The 6000-nt window shown below is 44.5% G+C and overlaps 1 protein-coding gene and 1 long non-coding RNA gene across 4 annotated transcripts in view; one reads left to right on the forward strand and one right to left on the reverse strand.

The window, feature by feature from the left end:
• LOC142498884 (uncharacterized) overlaps nt 1–6000 on the reverse strand; it is a 92179-nt gene that overhangs the window by 26738 nt on the left and 59441 nt on the right. The window lies entirely within an intron of this gene.
• Nucleotides 1–6000, forward strand: part of LOC142498869 (uncharacterized) — a 31391-nt gene that overhangs the window by 7735 nt on the left and 17656 nt on the right. The window lies entirely within an intron of this gene.

Here is a 6000-nt window from a genome sequence, read left to right on the forward strand (position 1 = left end):
AAGATTTGCTAGAGACATTGAGGCCGGGATCTGACTCCCCTCTAAGAAAGAGTTAAACAAACTCAACAGGTGGGTAGACAGGATCGGCAAAAGTAAACATTCGTAAAGCAGTCCGGACCGTTTTTTTCGAAATTTTTAACGATTTCACCGCCTCTTAAAATTCTTCCTTCGATATTCTAGCATTTAGTAGTAGTTTTCATCCTTGCTTAGTGAGGGAAGGTGGCAGCTATCTAAATATTCAGAGATTAGTTCTGTTGCAGCGGGACCTGAGCTTTCATTCTGGGTTCTCAAGTTATAGAGTTTGTTGTAAAACTTAGTAAATTCATCTGAGATTTTTTTTTCGTTGTACTGGACCTCACCAGTCCTATTTTTGATCGCTGTAATCTGGGACCTTGTTTGTATTCCTCTTAACTTGCTCACAAGAAGTCTGTCGGCCTTATTTCCCTTATCATAATATTTCTGGTTTGTCCATCTAAGGGCCTTTTCTACATCTTCCATCTGAGCTTGTTTTAGCTCGTTTCTAGCCTCGGATAAGGTTTTATAAACATCTTTGGAAGGGTTTGCTTTATGTTGTGACTCTAATTGAATAATTTTATCTGTCAGATCTTTAACTAATTTTAGTTTGGTCTTTTTCCTGTGAGATGCAATCGAGATGAGGTTGCCTCTAATTGCAGCTTTATGAGCTTCCCACAGAATCCCTGGGGACGCAACTGATCCCACGTTAAGAGAGAAATACTCTACCAACGCTTTTTTAACCTTTCTTTCTATTTCTGGATGATTCAGTAATGAATCGTTTAACCTCCAGGTATATGATTTGGTTTTTACAAATGGCACCGAAAGGGTTAATTTAATAGGTGCATGATCCGACCAGGTAATTGGGCCAATATCCGAATCTAAAGAGGCCTCCAGAACATTCTTGGTCACCAGGAAATAGTCTATATGAGAATAAGACTAGTGAGGGGTAAAGTAGAAAGTGAAATCTTTTTGACCCTGATGTTGGGATCTCCAAATGTCTATTAATGAAAATTCTTTAATTAACTCGTTTAGTCTTTTCCCCATGCGTAGGGAGAAGTCAGAATGAAGGCGCCCTACTGGAAGTGATTTGTCTTCAGCAGGGTTAAAGACCATATTTAGATCTCCACCTATTATTAGTGAGGATAAATATGTGGGGTCAATTTCCTCCATGACCGATTTTATAAAATCCAATTGATTCTCATTAGGCGCATATATAGGTTGACCAGGGCGATTGCTGACCCCGCTAGGGAGCCATATACCACTAGAAATCTACCATCTGGGTCCGTAACTGTTTTAACCAGATTGAATGGGGTTCCTTGCCGGATCAATAGGGCCACTCCCCTTTTTTTACTACTAAATGAAGAATAGAAACCCATCGGGAAGTAATTTTGAAATATTTTGTGCGGGTCCTGGTTTGTGAAGTGCGTCTCCTGGAGGAATATAATATCTCCACCTGACTTTTTCATTTCTTGAAGGGCCAGTCTTCATTTTCTATTATTTTGCAAACCTTTCACATTTAGGGAGATTACCCTAATTGCAGATTGACTAGCCATGGATTTCAGGCATTACCCAGAAGTAAAAGACCTCCCTTTTCCCACTAGGGAGGGCATGATTCCTCGTCCATAGTGGACTATACCAGGCAACTCCAATGATATCTTCAGGAGTGTTTGTGGGATGATCAGGTTCGGTTGGCTGAGGATGGAGGCAGACAGGGAGGGTGGGAAGGGGAGGGGGGGGGAGGGAAAAGAGGACCAGCTGGGACAGCTCCAGCTGGTAAAAGAGTAGAAAAATCAGGTCCAGAATAGACCGTGAAGAAAAAAATACAACCAGTCTAACTAACGACTGGTGGTCAGGGCTTAAGGCCCTCTGGGGGTAGCTCCAATAACGACGGCCGGAAGGAACAGGAGGGTCCAAACCCTCAGAAAAAATTAATGATTCACCTTTCCCACCCGTTGGAAATGGGGGGGAGAATCTTAATAATTAAAACAGAACAAACAACATCACGAAAAACATCCGATATCAGTGAAGGCAGGATTTTCATGGAACATATCATTCCTTAGATGCACCTCTAGATTGTGAAGGCAGGCAGCATTAAACACAATACCTAGCGCCTTATATACACCCTTATTAGACTTTCACACGTCGGGGTGAGGAGGGGAGAGGAGGAGGGGGGGAGGTAAATGGAAGGGAGGAAGGTAAAAGACCTTAAGTCACATTTCAATCCTCGAGTTCCCGAGCAATATACCATATACAGGTCAAAACCCAACAATCCTTGATTATAACATAAACCTTTAAACAACCAGGCAGCAACATTTGTAATAAAGTATTGGCCAAGTCTTATGAAATGGGGGGGGGGGGAGTATTTAAACAAAAACTCAGCAATCCTATCCTATGGAATATAAGCTAACATTAAACCATTCTAAGCTCCAGATAATGTCAGAGACAAGAGAACCAAAGTCCGGTCACATTTGTTCAACTGGGACTAAAACCAAAATGGGGGAACTCCCTCTCCTCTTTGTCAACCCTCCCCTCGGAGGGGTTCTCACGAAGTGCTCTACTCACTGTTTACTGTCCTACACCCGCTGGGGTCAGAGTCCCGGTCTCTCCTCTCCGGCATATACCTGATGGGCCGATGGCCCATTGCTGTGAGCTGACCAACAATAGAGAGCGAACATAGCGCCTGCAGTTGCGGGCAAAGTTTCCAATGGAAGCAGGGGACCTGAGGGGAGCTTTATTCCTCAGCGGCTGTGGCACCACCTCGGAAGCGGAGCACTGCACTCGAGATCTGAACTTCTCGGGCGAGTCAACCACCAACCCCCCCTCCCCTCAACCCCCAAAAAACTAACGAGCAACAGGCTTAAGAAACAGAGTGACCTCACGGGTCGTAGCAAACGATGGGGGAAGCATCCAGATTCTTCAACCGGCGAGCTGCTTCCTCAAAGTCCTCCGACAGATGATCGTCACGGATGACTGCGAGTCAAGGAGGATTATCTGGAGCGTAGCCGGAAAAGGGCTTCTGTTCTTCCGAAGGGGATCAAACCTCAACCGGGGACGGGAAGGTAGGTGGAATTCCTTTTTTCCAGGTGGCATCTTTGTCCCGGCATGCCGTTATAATTTTTTCCTTGACCGAGTAGCTATGTAATTTTATTGGGAAGGAATATGTTATATCTATGGTGCTAGGCCCCAAGTCACACCAAACAAAAGGATATAAAGCAGCCAGATGGAAGTAGATGTCCACTAGAGCCCTCCTCGTGTAGGCGGTCAAATCATGTAAAAAAAATTAAAAATTAACATAGTGTAATACAGTAAATAACATTAACACAGAAACAGTGACACCACTAGCAAACACTAAAACTGACAAATGCTGAGACAAACAGATGACTGAAAAGTAAAAAAGGCATTTAATACAATAACTGATAGTTCAGTTCAACTAAAAACACACAATGTAAGAAGTCCCTATGGTATCCTGTAGCTAGCCGAAATGCCCGCTTACCGGAGCCCAGCTGGTAACAGGCAGTGGATAATTGGAGAGTATCCCCTCTCATACGACACCGGTGCAGTTCCTGCCCGTCTCCTAGGCGTCTGCCACGTGTAATCGTCTGGCTGCCGGGGAGTCAGTGGACGTAGCAGCTATCCAGGCTTTACAGGGGCAAAATAAGCGGTTTAGGCTCCTTCCCTCTGTGGGTGGGTGGTCCCAGGTATCACTGTGCTTTCCAAACAGCGGATCTGTTCCCCGCAAGCCGTGCTGTGCAGCTCCCTCACTGGAGCACTTTTGAATTTGCCGCCATTAGCTCCCCACTTCACCGCGAGGAGCTGGTGTTATTGCGGTGTATTTCCTCTGACGCCGAGCGCTTCTGCGCATGTCTACACCACGGAGGACAGAGGGAATGAGCCTAAACCGCTTATTTTGCCCCTGTGAAGCCTGGATAGCTGCTACATACACTGACTCCCCGGCAACCAGACGATTACACTGCACCGGTGTCGTATGAGAGGGGATACTCTCCAATTATCCACTGTCTGTTACCAGCTGGGCTCCGGTAAGCGGGCATTTCGGCTAGCTACAGGATACCATAGGGACTTCTTACATTGTGTGTTTTTAGTTGTACTGAACTATCAGTTATTGTATTAAATGCCTTTTTTACTTTTCAGTCATCTGTTTGTCTCAGCATTTGTTAGTTTTAAGTGTTTGTTAGTGGTGTCACTGTTTCTGTGTTAATGTTATTTACTGTATTACACTATGTTTGTTTTTAATTTTTTTTTACATGATTTGACCACCTACACGAGGAGGGCTCTAGTGGACATCTACTTCCATCTGGCTGCTTTATATCCTTTTGTTTGGTGTGACTTGGGGCCTAGTGCCATAGATATAACATATTCCTTCCCTTCCATATCTGACCTTGGGTGTCAGAGTTATATCCCAGGCTGCTGGCCATTACCAGGTTATTTTATTAGCGCTACCTTTTTCTGTTGTTTTATGTAATTTTATTATTATATCTCTTCTCCTGCCAGGATCATCCGACTTGGGCCCCAATGCACGGTGTGCCCGGTCAATTTCTAGATCCCTTTCGGTCAGGTCTCCACATATATCATTGAATAAGTCTGTTAGGTAGGAGCGTGGTTGGTCGTGAAGGATCGCCTCAGGGACATTTCTCCGTCTGTCTGTGATGGGCCTCATCGAGTTTGTTCTCGAGAGTTGTTGTCCTCTCAGCAAGTCCCGCAATTTCTTGCCTAATGTCCCTTGCGGCAGCCTGGAAAGCGGAGTGGAGCTTTGCTGACATGGCTGATAGCAAGTCTTTCAAGTGCTCCCTTGTCAGGGGAGTTTCTGTGGAGGGCAACTCGTTTGCCTTCTGTTGAGCCTTCCTTCCCGATTGAGCCGTCGCGTCTCGTGGTCCGGCGCCATTTTGAGACTCCATGTTGGCAACAGAAGGGCTCTGAGACGGGGGAAAAGTACTTCTTAACTCCCTGTGCCGTCGCCTTGCGCTGTTTAGACATACTGTAGCAGTCTTTGTTGGGCACTCGGTGGGACTGGCTCACTTGTTCAAAATTAGCAGGAAAGGTGACTTTTGAAGGTTTTATGCTTGCGGGTCTGAGGAGCTCCTCACCTACCCGACCATTCCGTGTGACGTCACCGGAAGCCCCCCAGGCAGATTACTTTTAAGGCCGGCCAGAATAGAGACACATTGTGCCTTGAACCTATCAATGGCTATATTCAACATCTGAGATTTCGTTCACCACGGTGGCATCGGTATTGATATATCTAGGGACTAGTGCCTCTATGTGCATATTAATACTTACCTTATTATGTGACATCTTCGCTGATATAACGGTCAAGATCAGCGCAGATTCAGGAGAGTGCTCTCCATTATATCAGACTCACTGCTCTGGTATGTGTGGCATGACTAATAGCTATATGCAGCACTTGCACTGACAACACTGATAAAGATCAGTGCAACTGCAGTTTTCAATTTGGAAGGCTATACTGTGCCTCAACACCTGAAGATACACTATCTATATAGTAGAATATATGAAACAGTACCATTGAGTGGCATCTGCGCTGACACATACATTGAGATCAGCAGAGCTGCAATATCTCTGTGTACATCAGTATTTGACTATACACTAATCCAGTTATAACCATTATTATACTGAGTTAGGAAATATTAGTATCACTAGCATATCAAGCACAGGGTAAAGGGGCTTTGTAGATTACCCCAACATACCCCTACAAAGGGCTTTCTAATCTGTATTGGATCATATGTGAGGACTAATCTTAGTTATCTATATATACCTACGTTTGATCGTTAGTACTCTTACAGTGCCCGTCCTACGATCATAGTCACTATACGAGCGCTGTTTGTTTTTAATACCCTTTATTTTACATTCATTTTTTACATTAAATTTATTTTAATTACTTCAGAAATCACCAGCCAGTGATTGAGTGCTATAAACTGGGTTTCGTGTTCTTGTGTTTTCCTACGTTACTAC

The sequence above is a fragment of the Ascaphus truei genome, chromosome 7 (genome assembly GCF_040206685.1).
Source record: "Ascaphus truei isolate aAscTru1 chromosome 7, aAscTru1.hap1, whole genome shotgun sequence".
NCBI lineage: Eukaryota > Metazoa > Chordata > Amphibia > Anura > Ascaphidae > Ascaphus > Ascaphus truei.